Genomic DNA, 16,843 nt, shown 5'->3' with positions numbered 1-16,843 from the left:
GAAAAACTCTAAACGTTTGCGAGCTTTTGCGCTGAAACATTTTTTATTTCTTCTAAATATAATATCTACGTTAGCACACTTCTCTCGGTACATTGGGAAATGTAGCTGATAATGGGACTACGACACTTTCGAATATTTGCCTAAACGTTTTTTTCTCGAGTTGTATGAACTTCCATTTAAAGTAGCACTGAAATATTTCCATAGCGTTGCCCCACTTTCATTAAGTCTGACTTCGCTGGCATTTGTAGTAATGCGAGGGCAGCGGCGCAAATCCTGTGTTTTTTGAAAAACAGACTTGTAAAGTTTCGGATTGCTTGCATAAATAACATTCTAGAAAGATCTTGTGGGGTCCCCGAGCTTTAGAAATTGCCTGAACATTAACCATGACGTGTCCCTCACCTGCACGACATGCCGTGTTAACATGATTTTTCGTTCAGTTCATCTAGGACACGGGAGAAAGAAACTACGTGCCATGTATCATGCGACAAATTTTTGGAAAACGAGGGTTCTGTTACTATTTGCATGTTTCAATTAAACGACGAACAGCAAAAAATGTTGTCACTCATTTAAACTACCGTGCCCCCTTATGAGAAAACGTGAATTGATTTTAACCTAGAGTTATCCCTCGAAGATGGAAAGGATAGCGATAGCCTGCGTGTAACGCTTCTAAACACTGAGTATTTTTAGAATGGTTGTATCATACAGACTCGTGTAAGGGAAACACTTTTTTTCACAATTTTGACGAAGTGCGGCCCTTACATGGGACCGAACCTTTTGGTCAAAATGGTACCGGCGCACCCGGCGTCTTGCGCACACCAATGATCACCACATGTACCATAGCATCTGAGGACAACACGCAACTCTTGCCATCTAGTAGCGGCACGCGGAAGTACGAAGGGCACTAAAATTCGCCGATGCGCGCGCGTAGCATCGGGATGCCTAACTCGATTGCTTTGTCTGCTGGAAACATATTTTTCAAGTTTTCTGCTGCCAAGTTCGGGGTGCGGCCCTTACACGGGTGCAACCCTTCCAAGAGTCTATACGCTATTGATGTCTATATCTTTAGCTTCGCACGCAAATTTGTGATAGCGTTTCCGCAAAGACTGCTGAGTTCGATGTTCGTGGCATCTGTAGGTACGTCAGGGAAGGGGCCAATCTTTTGCGCCACACGTAAGATATTTATAACGTTCCGGAGCCTATTCATTCGTAATTTAGTGCAAAACTTAAGGCCGTAATTAAGCCACCCACCTTGAAATTCGGCTGCACATTACCTTTAACATGCCCCTTAGTTTCGCTAAGTATAAAGAAGGTTCATCTTAGAATGCCGTCCACGCCACCAAAAAGAAAAAAAACGAACTACGAACCTCGCATAGAGAAAAAAAATGGCTGTGGCTTAACTCAGTTAAGCCTGGGTGTGCGTAGCGAGAGGTACGGGTAATGTTATTGTTTAGCTTGGTGTTTCATTCCGCCGTTGATCCGCGGCCCTGGCACGAGATGCCGAACTAGACCACGAACCATCCTCATCTGAATGCACTCGCCTGGCCGCTTCGTACTTACAACGCTTCTCGAGGCGTCGAGCGATCCTCCGTCTCCTCGGCTCGCTGCCTCCTCTTGGTTTCGTTCTCACGACGAAGCCTGGCTTCTTTCAGTCTCTCCGACTCAATTTCCATATCTGCCGACGAATCCCACCCAGCCACCCCTTCTATGTATATACGATGCAACGCCGGCTCCTCTGACGATGCAACGCCGGCAATGCCGGCATCGCGCAGACGCCGGCAACGCCGTTTGCCAGCAACGCCGACGGCAAACCCCGCAGCGGTTGTTAGGCAACGGCTCATATGGTGGTGCGGCCACCAACGGTAGCGAAACGGCGAGAATGCGGCCATTGTAGCTCTCCCTACAAAATGGGTAGCCTGTGTAATGGCCGCATCCACCGAAGGCCACGTGAGAGCTTCTGTGCATGCTGCAAAGCGCGTGTGGGTACTAGGGTAGAAACATTTACGTAACCAAATACACACGACACATCTTTTAAAACCTTACAAAACCTTACAACGCCGACAACAAGATGCTGTCTTACGGTGTTATTATTTGGTTTGTGTACATATAACACAAGGACACGAAGGAATTAGGGAAGGAGCAAGCTAACAACTGCCACCGAGAGGGGCACAACGCCTGCCTACTTTTTGAGGAGGGAATAGAGGAAATGAAAACATGAGGAAAGTAAAGAGGAAATGAAGAAATGACGAGACACAGACAGAACAAAACAAAATACAAATAAGTCGAGCGAGGGAAGCGGCGGCAAAGCGGTGGCAAAGCGGCAACGGCGAGAACAAGCTGCTCTTTTACAGTGCATCTCTTACGACTACAAGCAACCCACGACCACGAGCAGAACGTGCATAGACCTCGTCTTTGCAAACTTTAGGATGTGTCCGCTAGAAGAACCGCTGGCTCTGCATTTCACCGACCATAAAGAAGTAATAATGAAAGCGAAACGCAACACGTAACTCAACGCGATATACGCGTTATGAGCAAGAAAACACATTGTATATACTGTACACCGCATTGTCACAAATTTACATGCGCGAGTGGGGCAATGTCACGGGTGATTTTACGGTATAATGATACCCAGTGCTTCGCCCCACTCATCATGATTCACTTCGTGGATATGCGGTTATTTTTTCGCTTGGTTTGCCCCGCGGCATAACATCATAATGAGGTTAAAGTATAAGCATGCAGGCCCGTTTCATAAAGATACTGCAACAGCGACTTATAAAATGCGTTGTCCGTAATTCATTTATCGTAGTCTTCTACTTGATGGCTCTTCAATTTCACACCTTTAAGAACACTTTCTCAATTTGTCTTTCTCCCAGGGCAGGGCCAGAGTAGATGCTGGGTATGCGTTGCAAACGCAGGAGTGGAGCACTACGGACACTGGGCAATGTCTTCGTACTGTTGTCCCCAACAAGTGATGGCTGGTCTAAGGGCCGCGCTAGGTTGAAGTCTCCGGAGAGACTTCCTCCACCCGAGAAAGATTGTGGGGAAGGAAGCAGACACGCGGACGATGAGGGCGCGAGTGTCATGCCGGGGGATAGATTTTCGGGCAATGAAAACACAGCGGGGGTTGAGGGAACGGAAAGAGGAGGAGTTACTGGTTCGAGAAAGAGTCAACAATGCGATCCACAAGGTCATTGTTTTGGTCATAACCATGTGCCTGCACCCAGTGGACAGTAACGTTCACACGTGTATAATTTATAATTGTATGTATCGGCTCAAAAATACGCTGTTTGCGTAACTTGTTTGAGATGCTGAACTGCGCCGAGGCTGTCAGTATAGATGTGGGCTTCGTTGATGTTAGGCAAGTTGACAAGGGTTTCAGTCGCATCGTTTATAGCCTGCAGCTAAATATTAAGGAGTCTGAAAGTTCTATTGCATAGCTGTGAGTTCCTTCGATCTCAGTTTGTGTCGGACTTGAGAAGGCTATTTGTCCTCCGTTTGAGTTAACCGCCGCGTCCGTAAAATGCTTGCGTTCTCAACCATTCTTACCGCTAGTAGTAAATAATCGTGCTCACTCTATTCACAATGGGCTGGTTTGTTTTGCAGGGGTGTTTCGGCATTTGGGTAAAAAAGTGACCACCTCTAGTGATGGCGCCTGAGAGTGCCGTGCGCCGTCGAGCCCGCCGAATTCGTAGAGGGTTGGGGCTTCTGTGCTAGCCTCGTTCTCCAGCATTTGCACACCCTATGAAGAAAGACGTTCCGCTTGGGTTAGAGGAGCTGGCTTTTCACCTGTTTGGCAGCCCAGACCTCTTCGTGCCATTTCTTGAACTTACATGCGAAACACGATGACGCTATACTCAAACGATCCTGAAATTTCTGCAGCAAATTGCACACTCGTAGACCTTTCTCCTGTTAAGCACACGTTCCAGTTCGATTAACTAACCATACTATGGCCATAGTGAGCTCTCTCAAACGCAACCACGCCCGCTCGCATTGACGAACGTAGTGCCGTACTGTACGCCCCTCTATAACGAATTGGTTCGTGTCTTATTTAACAGGACAATGTTATTTAATAGCCTCAGTGCCAGGAATGAACACCAGCCAGCTGCAAATGAAAAAAAAGACACCAAAGCCACACTTTATATTACCAAACATCAAACACTACAGAGCAGAAGCATGGTATTAATTCACCGAACCTCAACGTCAGTTGGCTAATTCTATGATAAGAAACTTGAAGTGCAACCCTGTGCACCCAAACGTCAGCGCGAAGTTCACGAGAAAGCTCTTAAGTTCAACACAGTGGAAAAGAATGCTATACTGTTCGGGTTCTTCTCAATATATCTATGAAAGTTCACCGGTCTTATGTTTCTGTTGGAAAAGGTCTGGGTGACGAAGGTGGAGCAGCGACGCTCGCAGACGCTCGAGAACGGCCGCGTCCTGCGGCTGTGTGATCGTTGCAACTCCGCCCCATCTCCGCACAACCGGGACACGTCACAGGTCGTCGAGAAACCACACTGTCCCAATGGAGGCCTCTGCGAGCCCAGGTCCAGGCGCCCGTCAAGCCCGTACCTCGGCATCCCAGCAGCGTTCCTCGAACTGTCCCTGCTTGCGCCGTGCTCGGTAGACACCGGGACATTGGGAAAGCTGGAAGGCTGGGGTCCTTCTGACACTACGAATGTACACCTCCGCACCCCAAGCCGTCGTTCTGCGATTACTCCCGCCGACGTGTCTCTTCCCTTCTTCTCTCTTCTTGTTCCCTCGCTCGTCACATCCGTGATTGGATATTTGTCTTCTATTTTCTTTCATTGCCACGCTCGGTTGTTGTCGTCTTCATTGCGTGCAAAGCTCGCTTGGCGCCGTGAACTCGGAAGTGTTGATGATGATCGGTGCCTGGTAATTTGGCGCACATCATGGCACCTTCAATTCAGAGCGATGGCTAAATTTAGCTGCGATGGCGTCAGACATGGGGCAACAATGGTGTCGTCTGTGCGCGCGGCACGTGCATGATCGAGTAATGGCTTCTAGCTCTACACAACAGACAGACAGACAGACAAAGAACTTTTATTCAGGTCCTGAGGAACTGCGTTTGGACGCCCCCTTTCAGGGGGAGTCGGTAGCAGTCGCGGGCCGCTCCCACGTAGGGACCGGAAGACCGTGGCCCTCCGCCCTCTCGCAGGCCCTCTGGACAGCCCGAAGTTGAACCGAGAGGTCGCCGCTTTTAAGGGCTTCCTCCCAGACCTCTTCGTTGTTGAACTCTGTGTCGCGTAACGCAGGACAATGCCAGAGCATGTGAGCTAATGAGCAGTACGCCTCTCCGCAGTCCGGACATTGCGGTTCGATGTTGGGCGAGAAGTGACTAAATCTGCCCCTCGAAGGGAAAGACCCCGTTTGGAGCATCCTAAAGGCCGTCGATTGCGATCCAGTGAGTCTAGGGTGAGGAAGTGGAAAAGCCCTCCGCGAAAGATGATAATGAGTCAAGATCTCGTGGAAAGTGAGGAGCGAGTCCCTGTACCTCCCGGCGTCCCCGCCTTCGAATCCGCCGGCACTGCCGCGGTGAGCGAAACCTCGCGCACGGTCATGGGCAAATTCATTGGCGTTGGGAACATCGGGAATGTACGTTGGCCCCCATGTGGCCGGGAACCATTTTATAGTGTGAAACCCGGCAGCCCCCTCGCTGCCGAGGATGGCCGCTGCTTCCCGCGAGATCGAGCCCGAAGCGAAAGCCCTAGCTGCGGACCGCGAGTCCATGAATATATTTGGACGCGACGGGTCCTTCATTGCTATAGCGATGGCCATTTGCTCAGCCACCGTTGCCGAAACATTTCGAACCGAGGCAGAACATAGGAGTTTGCCAGTATGGTCGACAGAAACCACTGCGAAGCAATCGGAACGCTCGTACTGGGCTGCATCGACAAAGGCTGCGAGATCCCCGACTATCTGCAACCGATTTTAATAATGAACGGGCCCGAGCTATGCTGGCGCCCTACATTGTATTGCGGGTGGACATTTCTTGGAAGTGGCAGCTACCGTAAACGTACCTCTGATTGAGGATGGTAGAGTCACTTTACGCTGGTTAGTCTCCGTAAGACCGCAGCCTATGGATTCCAGGATGCGCCTACCAGCCCGCGAGGACGATAGACGCACGACCTGAGCCATCTGCTGGGCCTCGATCACCTCCGCGAGTGAGTTATGCATGCCTAATTGTATGAGCTTCTCGGTGCTGGTGGTGATAGGCAAGCCTAGAACTTCGCTTTATACTTTTGAGCATTAGTGCATCGATTTTTGCCTCTTCCCTTTTGGACCAGTGCAGCGCCGAAGCGACGTAATTAATGTGGCTCATGAGAAACGCATGGTAGAGCCGTAGGAGATTGCTCTCGCTCAGCCCTCCCCTGCGGTTCAAGACCCTCAGTATGAGCCTAAGCATGTTCTCCGTCTTGGAGGTGATGCGGGCTATTGTCTGTTAGTTGCCCCCTTTGGACTCCATAGGAAGGAGTCCGAGGATCCTGATGGAGTCTACCCTGGGGATCATCAGCCCATCCCGTGTGTATAGAGCTATGGGAATCTGCTCTAAAGGAGTGAAGTTCCTCACCCGTTGTCGTGTGGGTCTGTACAGTAATAACTCGGACTTAGCCGGTGACAGGCTCAGGCCCGAACCGACTAGAAAGTTCTCCGTGATGTCTAGTGCCTGTTGAAGCGCCTGCTCTACCCCGGCGTCGGACCCTCCCATGCACCACACGGTGATATCGTCCGCGTAGAGAGCATGGTTAGTCCCGCGCACGATGGCGAGTCGCTCCGAGAGGCCCTTCATGGCAATATTGAAGAGTAGAGGAGATATGACTGCCCCCTGTGGGGTGCCTCTCGCTCCCAAGGTAAATTCCTCGGATTTGACTTGACGGATCTTGATGGTAGTCGTGCGATCCCTCAGAAAGGAGCTAACGTACGCGTGGAAACGTTGTCCCAGCCCCATATCCGAGACCGCCTCAAGCACAAACTTGTGCGAGATAGTGTCAAAAGCTTTGGCCAGGTCTAGAGCTAGTATGCCTCTAGTATCCCTGGTGTAGTTGTCAATAATCTGTCTCTTTATAAGGAGCATGACATCCTGTGTGGATAGTGCAGGTCTAAATCCCGCCATATTGTGTGGAAATAGCTATTTTCACTCTATGTACCGGGATACCCGATTGTGAATCGCATGTTCAGCCACCTTGCCCACACAGGGCGTAAGCGAGATGGGCCGCATGTTCTCCGGCGCTAGAGGTTTACCTGGCTTTGGGATGAGCACAACCGAGGCCGTCTTCCAGGATTCGGGGACCAGCCCCGTCTCCCAGATTTTATTGACTTCCTCAGTGAGCTTTTCGATGGATTTACCGTCCAAGTTGCGTAAGAGCTTATTTGAGATCCCATCTGGGCCCGGTGCCCTGCGATCTACCACGACCTTCCGCGTTTTCTTGAATCACCTTCGCCCTCGTGAGGTCTCTGCGTACAAACGACATTAGCAACCGTGCTCCCTGAAGGGCTGCAGAATTAAGCGTCTCTTTCCTCCTTTCCATATATAGAGAGCAAACGCAACTTTTTCCGTCGCGCGAAAGGCTGTGGGGGATGGGAGGGAGGGAGGGGAGGCGAAGTTTAGCTGTGGCACCAAATACGTATTTATATAAAAACGCCGCGCGCGTTCGGTGCGAACGCGGGCAAGACGCCGACGGTGTCTACAACAGTTGTGCGCGTTGCTGGTGCTGCTGCATGTCCAAGTTTATACAGCTGATAAAACTACTATCCTTACTCCGTGTAGCTCTCTACTAATTTGCTATCGCAATTGGTGCTTCGCCTTTCGGGTGAAACTGCGACAACTTTTTTATTTACAAGACACGTACTGAATACCTGCGCGTGAATCAAGCGCTATTTCCTGAATGGGACGAATTTTTTGTTACCCCCATTTACCCGCCGTTCACCTGTACCGTGGACCATTGTCTTGCATGCTGCGTGCGCTTCACTGTAAGCATCTTCAAGATCAACCTTTGTTTCACTACATTCGGGGGGGGGGGGGGGGGGGGGGGGGCATTTCTATGGTCCAATCCAAAATCTGTAAGAAAACAATCAGATTTGTCGAAGAATCATCACACCCATTCCTCATTGGAAGCGTTAAAGGAAAAGCTTGCCTTCGCAGACAAAGACAACGACTGCTTTTCGTTAACACGGGATGTCACGACACAAAGCGCCGTATTGTAACTGTCCCGCATTCTTCCACCGAACCGCGACGCCTCTATAAACAGCAGTAGTCATTGTTTGCGCATAGAAGGTAAGCGAAGGGGCACCCGTTTGAGTAAACCATGGTAATCTCCATTAAAACTTTGTTAATCACCACCATTTTGTTGTGCGTAGCTTTGTCTGTTCATAAAAAAAAAGAAAAAGAAAACGACAACAAGATATTGATCGCGCGTATAGTTCGTTCTGTATAGATGCTATATTGAAGGGCACAAGTTTCTTTTTTTTTTTTCTGGCCTATTCCTCGTTGTCGCGGAGGCACATGCTATGCAGAGGAAGGAAAAGGGACGGGTACGCGGTTACTGATAGTGTGAACGCCATAAAGGAAAAGAAATAAATGAATATAGGAGTCGAAGGCACCCTGTAATAACATTGGCGTTGCCCTGACGCGGTGACGTCGGGAAGATGAAGGCCACGAAAATACGCTTTGCTTCCGGAACGGATTCGGATCCATACTGTAGCAGCCCCACGGCCACCGAAGACAATCCGGAGCAGGCACGGTGGCATTAGCGACAGCTGCCTGCCCGGTTATTTCGCCCTGAGCGCGGGGGCTCGTTTTGACCTTGTCCGGGGACGCATGCAGCAGCCCCTGCAAATATAGCGCCCCTTTTCGCCGCTTCCCTGTTTGGCATCTCTGCTCACTCTTACCTATCTTGTTTCTTGAATTCGTTTATTCTTATCTACCTTCTCCGTCTCCTGTGCATTGTTGGGCTTTGTGTTTTACTAGGCATGCAGGAGCAGAAAGGGTGTGGTATGCGGTAAGAAAACATTGACCTTATAGATGGATGCAATTAGGAGCTCTGCGGGCTAACGAGGTCGCAGAAGCGGTCACGTGCAGTAAATCTGGGGCATAAATATCTGAGAAGCATACTTATGTTTAGGAAGGTTATCGCACCGTACTGCAAGTTTAACAGCGCGAGAAAACGAATACCAGAGAGACGGATATACACACAGGACCAGCGTCGTTCAGCGCGTGTTCTGTGTGTAAGCGTCTTTATTGTCTCGTTTCATTCCCACACTGTTTAACGTGCATAAATATCTCTCCTTCTTCACGCATGCACACACACGAACCTGAAGCAGAAAACTTTTTTTTTTTTGTAAGCGATTTTTGCCATTGGCTGGCCGCCTTCGGCAATACGTCCGGCATCAGGATTGGTTAGTATATTTTCTTACGAACAATTCTAGCGTACCAGCTTTTGTGAATTAGGACCCACGAGAGGCTTAACGCAACGAAAGCATCTCCTCGCGTTTTGGAAGCGCGAATGTGCTTCCTTACAACGGCTTCTCTAACGTCGGCCCAAATCACATCTGTCCTTGCACGAATGACGACAGGATTACGTTAATATCACACGGGGAGGACAAGGAACACTCAATGCGCGAAGAACTGCGGATAGTGCCGACGCTACGGGGGGCTGCTAAGCCTTATAAATATCCAATGTTCCGGCTTATTTCACCCAATCTTTCTTTATTTTTTCGCGCAGCAAAGACAAAATAGGCGTGTTGCCCACACACGCACTTGTCTGGAGGCACCATCATCATGCCGATCTTCCTATTCGAACTTAATGTAGCTTGTCCAGGGCTGTTTACCAAGAGGCTCACATACCTCTTTTTCATTATCTGCGCGCTGTTGGTTATAAAATGGAGGCGGTGACTGTCATGGCAGCCTTCCCACGTTCAAATCATTGCCTCGCGCTATATTTTTTCTTTGTCCAGTCCGTGTCCATAGATCTTTTCATCGGGCGAGGAGGAAAGGGTGCGCGGCGAGCCTTTTCTCCTCTCCGGATTGCGCGAACCGGCTGGGCGCTACTTGAATGTGTTGCCGTCGCGTGCTGCGGAACGATTTGGAAATGGTTTAGCTCGTTCTCCGTGTGACTTACGCGATGTCAGTTCGTACGAGGTCGTCTAATAACCACTGTGTAGCCTTTCGGTGCAGCGATAACTACAGGACGTAGAAGTTCTTGGCTACGCAAACATGCGACTTTCATCACCAGCCGCGGTGTGTGTACGTGTTGTGAACTATTTTGTCCGCATCGATTCGTACTCGATGACGAACAGCGGTGTCTGTGAAATTCCAGCCTCAATTGGAAAATCTCCTCACTGTGATCGCTTGTCGTCAAAATTAAAAATAAGAGCGCTCGTGTACGGCCAACCTAATGCAAACCCGGAACTTCTAAGTGCCAATTATTATAAAATTTTTGCGTTAGCCAACGTCATCGTTCTCACGCATTTGAAGACTAGTAGACATGGAATCACTATGCTATGTCTGCGTTAGTCTCCTATATGAGGCCTATGGCATTACTCAACACTGCGATCACAGCGGTTGGCAAACCAACGTGATACTTACAATCTTTGTGCTTCGGCATTGGCTGATATTGCCCTGCAAAGCAGTTAAATCCAAAAGGGGATGACGTAAAATGAATCCAGTGGTATTTGTGAGGACACAATTTCTGTAAATCGGGCGAACGCGTCGCTGAGGAAGAAACGAACAAGACGGAACAAAAATATTGGAGGACGCTTAAGCTTCGCCTTTAACAGTGGAACGCGATACCATTCAATGATCCCTGACTGCTGCTCACGCTTCCCGGAAACTGCAGCGTATGTAACCGTAATATTTACGTAAAACGCCGAGGACTAACTTTGTCAAGAATGTGAGACAAGGTATGGGCAGCTGCACTGATAGAATGGTGTGGCAATATAACCCGTATATACCGCATGTCATATAGCAAGCCGTGACATATACCGACTGTCTCAGCTCACTTTATCCAGAGTTTTAAAGTATGCCGATGCGCTCTAAGACGACGTGGTCGAATGCATGTTGCTGATGGAGTAAGTCACGCAATTTTTTTTATATTATGCTTAATTGCATAATTATTCAAGATTATTTAACCAACTTTAGAAACAACGAAGTTAGACAAAAAATTCCAACTAGAAAGTTGGAAAGCGGTTTGCAAAACGCCCTAATAAACCGTTTCAACTTTCCATCTATTATGTATTAGTTTTTAAATGCAAGGCATTTCTTGGCGAACATTTAAAACTTTGAGAGCTGCCTACGTCTTTGTCCTCTCATGGTCGTTTCGTTAACTTGGTATGTACCAAAATTGGCACAGTATGACAAGAATGTATGACGAACATAAATGATAGGTCATGACATGCGTGTCATGTAGGTCATAAAACAGCCGCCTGCGTCTTGGTGCTCGCATGGTCGTTTCGTTAACTTGGTATGTACCAAAATTGGCATAGTATGACAAGAACGTATGACGAACAGAAATGATAGGTCATAACATAAATGTCATGACATGTGTGTCATGTAGGTCATGACAATGAACCAGCAAAAAAAATTAACACTGAAAAAACACCGAAATAGGTGCTGACGTGGGTGCTAAGTTAAGTAAACACTGAAGGGTGATGGTAGAAGTCATAGTCATGAGCATGAACCAGCAAAAATGACAATGACAGCGAAAAAAGATTAAGACTCAAAAACTACTGGAATGGGTTCGGACGTGGGCACTAAGTGAAGGAAACACTAAAGAATGATGGTAGAAGTCATAGTCATCAGCATGACTCAGCAAAAATAGCAATGACTCAGCGAAAAAAGATTAACGCTCAAAACCGCTGAAATGGGTTCGGACGTGGGTACAAAGTGAAGGAAAACGCTAAAGATTGGTGGTCGAAGTCACAGACATATCATGACTAAGACGTTCGCCTTAAGGTCTCTTAGGCGTAGCTAAATGGACTCCTGCAGACTGATGACATCAATGTCATGACATGCTTGTCCTGTAGGTCATGAAACAGCCGCCTACGTCTTGGTGCTCTCATAGTCGTTTCGTTAACTTGGTAGGCTCCCCGCAGACTGCTTCGCATAACATCGATTCGCACAAGGCGTTGGATCTGCCGGCGTTTTTTTTTTTTTTTCCCCGTCTACTGCATATCCCTGCGAAGTATTATAAAAAAACACACAATGTGACGTCCGCTTGCGCACCGTGATTGCAGTGCTCCCAAACGTTCTGCGTACAAACCACCATAGCATTTTGCCGGGTGTGCTGCGCCGCTTAAAATGCTACAGGGCAACCCTTATCGCAGCACAAGCGTTGACGGTTGCTGGCGTGAATGGCACAGCCAATGCCTGCGTCGTTGCTCTGTGGCCTTTAAAGCGGCAGCACACCTTGCTTTTTCTATCGTTTAAGCGGCAGCACACCCTGCACAATTTCTACCAGCTTCCACATTTCAAGCATTGCAAGCGTTTGAAACCTAGAGAGAGAGAGAAGAAAGGGTAAAGGCAGGGAGGTTAACCAGATGGGAAGATCTGGTATGCTACCCTATGCTAGGGAGAGAGGGGAGGGGAAGGTAAGTAGCAGGAAAGTACAGAGAAAGAAAGGAGCACAGACACGCAATCACAGTCGGTCACTGTCCCCGCATACTGTCACCGCACAGCACAGTAGCACTTGCAGCACTATGAACATCTGTTCAGGCTACAGTCGCTTGTCCAAGTCTGTTGCCCTTAAAAACGGCAACAGTGCCCTCGTCGCCCTCCGCTGCGATGGCTTGAGATGGCGGCATTCTAAAACAAGTTCCTCTGTTAGAGGTCTTTGGTCAAAGCGCGCCATCGCATATACGAGCGATCGTCTCTGTAAATTGTAGCGAGGACAGTCACAGAGAAGGTGTTGAAGAGTCTCCTCGCTACCACAGTCATCACACGAGGCATCGTCGGCCCGTCCAATTCGGAAAGCAAAAGCCTTGGTAAAAGTGTTGCATCTGTGATGTGCAACTGCAGCGGATAGTATTTATTTATTTCACGGGCATTTCCACTTTATGGCCTATGTTTCGTGAAAGACTGCATCTCAGTGTCTGTTCCCAGCTCATGGCCGCTAGAGCTCACTGGGTTTTCGTATTCAAAATGTCCGCTTTTCAAGGTGTGCTTTCCGCGGAATATTTATGAATGCGGAAACATTGGGAAGTGAAGCATGAGCCCGTGCTTTCTTTGACTTTGAAGAACTAAAAAATACTCTGCTTTGTCAATATAACTTCCAGACAGTACAAACCTCGTAGAAACCAGGGTCGCACAAGCGCAGAAGAAAAAAGAGGGGGGGGGGGGGGGGGGCAGAAGAGGGGGGTATATGGTAAATAAAAAGAAAACACCACTCACAAACAGCGCATATGCACACAGCTCTTAACATTCGTATGCCAAACTCAAATACACTGAAGGAGCGCAAATACACTGATGAACCAAACTCAGAGATGGCAAAACAACCAGATACATCATGAAGCACACGCATGCCCAGAACCTATATAGGTTAGTTCATCAGTGTATTTGCGCTCCTTTATGTACAAGTAGAATTATGCGCGCCTAGAGTTGAATGTGCACCCTTTTGTAATCTCGCTCTTTTTTACCTGTGTTTGCTTTGTTGCTCCACGTATGCTTTTCGTTGCCTTGAGTAAATATAAACTATTGAAAGTGCGTAATGACCGTGTAGCTGCTGCTACTATGTGCCATTGCGATTTGTAACGAAGCCTGGAAATAATTGGATTCCTCCCGAGCTTTCCCTTTCTTCTGACTTATTGCTTCGTTTATTTCATTTAATCGCGGTTTTTTTTTTCAACTTCACAATAGCTCGGCTCACCCCTGGCGCCCATACGGGATGAATTAATCATCCTCCATTTTCTTTCTTCCAATGTCGTTCTGCTATTTCAAGCAACTCCCGTGCGGACCTGTAATTACCGTAATCCGAAAAAGAAACCAGGGCGTTTAGAAAATGTTTAAGGAAATGGATTACCCTCTCGGTACAAAGTTCGCACTGCTGACTTGCCGGTGGTAAATAAGCACCCAGTGTTTCCAGAAGGTGCCCTCTCTTCTGACTTCTTTCTTGACTTCTTTCTTCAAGTGGAGGGTTTTAATAACTAGTTTAACACATAGAGGTGCTTTCTAAGGTTCCGGGGAACACGCTTCGTACGTTTTCTTTACCAGTATAAACTCGCTAACGAGGTGTGTCTTTCCGCTAGACTGCGCTTGCTCTAACTACCGGCGACGCTATTTTTCCGCGGCAGCGTCCCGTAGTGTCGAGTTAACGAGGCGAGACGGTGGAACTATAAGCGAATCTTTACAGCGTGAGCAAGTAAATAAAAAACATGGCGTTGGGGCTAACTACGCACATCTATACTATAACTACAAACATCTATACTATACAAGCTGTTGCAGGCCACTCGTCGGAGCGTTCATGCTTACATAAAGCAAACGAGGGTAGGAAGATTTCCCAACATTTAACGCACGGCCAAAGCGGCTTCCTATGTTTTGTAAGCCCGTAGGTGGGAGTTCGCGGAGTGTCTGCTGCAGATTCGTGCACGCTTCCATAGACTCTACTTTCAGTTAGGTATTCGAGTGTACATTTAGCTAACCTCTTTTGAATTTGTCTTTATTCACGCAGGTGGTGTGTGCAGTACCTCGCAATGTGCCGAGTGGATTTTCTGGTTTAAAGTTACGTCTGCATTCGTAGACTGTCAGTGCTGTGCAACCACCACGAGGTTGCGAAACGACAGAGGCGAGTGTATATGACGCTGCACGTAGCACTTGTCCAGCTTAGGAGCCCAGCACATGTGTCGGCGCTTTAGCGCGCTCTAGGATAAACGCTCCGCAGCGCTCTCACTTGCGTTCTCGTTAAGCAGCTTCTAAGTGCAAGCGTGCAAGCCGCGACGAGCACTCTCTGTCACTCTGGTTACTGGACATAAAATTGTCCTCTGTGTCCACTAGAGATCGTGCATGCATGTCAGCAGTGTGCAGATAGCAGTACGGAGGAGACCTTGTGTTTCCCAGGCCCGCAAGTGTACCGTGATTGGATAGGCTTGTCGCAGGTAACCCTGTCTTTGTTACACGTGCGCCGGTCGATATATTCATCAGGAAAGCTTTCTTTTATATTGATATGTAATATGAAGGAGAAGTTGGCACCTTTATTGGCGCCGGCTATTCTTTTTCGCAGGAAAAGCAAGACGACAAGCCCAAAAAACGTAATACTAGGCACAGTTAAATATCACGAACATTTGTGAGTATAAGAAGGAACATAAGATAGTAAAAAGACACTAAGGGACACACACAGTGCGGCAAACAATTGAAAGGGCACAAACGACTCCAAAAACTAACACATACGTTTGTGTTGAACCATCACACAGTAGAAAGAGAGAGACCGAGAGAGAAGCAGAACACATTGGCAGAGAAGTTACATTAGGCTAATTTCGATTTCAACATTGCGCTGCATGAGGGGTTACTTTTTAAGGACAATAGATTGCACATGAGAATCGCGATCTGGTTTCGCCGACATCTGCGCATTTGAGAGTTCCTGGAAGCTGGTATTTTTCACGATATTAGGCTGCTTGATGACAAGCCGGCTATAGGCGCGCAATTGTTTTCAGGAGGCTTACCGAATCAGACCTTTCTGGTAGCAAACATGAAATAGCGCTTTCATGTGTCATTCACGATTACACATATAAGGCGGGAAACAAAATGTAATGAAAGCTGGTGTGTCGGACTTGTACAAAGTAATTCCGGGTAATACTACGTTTGTTTTCTCTTGAGAAAAAAAAGAAACGTCATCATTCGACTCGACGCACAAAACTCAAAGGAAGGCGGACTCTTACTATAACACCTTGGGTACCTTTCACGCGCCCTAAAGCAAATCATTACACTAGCGGGCCACCCAAAGTGAAGCAGCCCTCCCCCAGAAAATGGCTCTCACTCGCAACAGGTCAAATGCATAGCCTATATATACTGCAACTTTCTGCGTATTAATTGGCACACATTGTAACAACGAACGTGATCTGTCCATCTGATGTCTCTCATGTGGAGTACAGTTAACCGTGAAAGGACATTTATCAGAAACGACAGCTCCAAACGTCGCGTGTCGACCGACTCCTGCGCGAGTGACATGCTTGCAAACGCGGCACATGACGCTCAGCTTGGAGAAAGTAGCAAGGGGCGACGTCGATTAATCATAGTCACGTTTTGTCTTCTACTTATTTATTTCCGGTAATTAATCTTCCGTTCCGAAGGGTTGTCGCGTTGTCTACAAGACGCCGCACCATGGGTGCCACGCATGCGCTCAAACGGTGCCACATGGAAGCCGCAGCTAATCGAGAACGCACGAGTGGAATGAGCGGGACGTATTTCTTACTTCCATTTCGCACGGTTCGTGAGACGCTGACAAGACTTACTCAGTCTCGACCTTTTAGTGTCTCGTGATAGCGACTTTTGCTGGTGTGTCGCTTTGCTGGCAATCAACGTGCATTCTTATCGCGCACGGTTTATTGCATTATTTCCGTATGGACAGTGTCATGCGTGACACAACGGAAAGCGAATACAAAGCTGTGCAGTTTTGTACAGCGAATATGATACTGCGATTTCAACAATGGGACTCGTTTTCGAGGTGCAAGCTTAAAGGAATGTCACACATACGCCAAAGTATACTTTTTTCGTTCCCGTGAACTGCTGGCTCGATTTGAATTTGTTACTCGTGGAAAAGTCGCATAGATCAAGATGGGCGACCGATGAAAAATCAAGTGACTGAGAAGCACGTGTGACGTCGCACGCCGCAACCTTTTCTGCAAT

This window comes from Dermacentor silvarum, chromosome 5 (genome assembly GCF_013339745.2).
Source record: "Dermacentor silvarum isolate Dsil-2018 chromosome 5, BIME_Dsil_1.4, whole genome shotgun sequence".
Lineage (NCBI taxonomy): Eukaryota > Metazoa > Arthropoda > Arachnida > Ixodida > Ixodidae > Dermacentor > Dermacentor silvarum.
Note: the sequence above shows the minus strand (reverse complement) of the source record.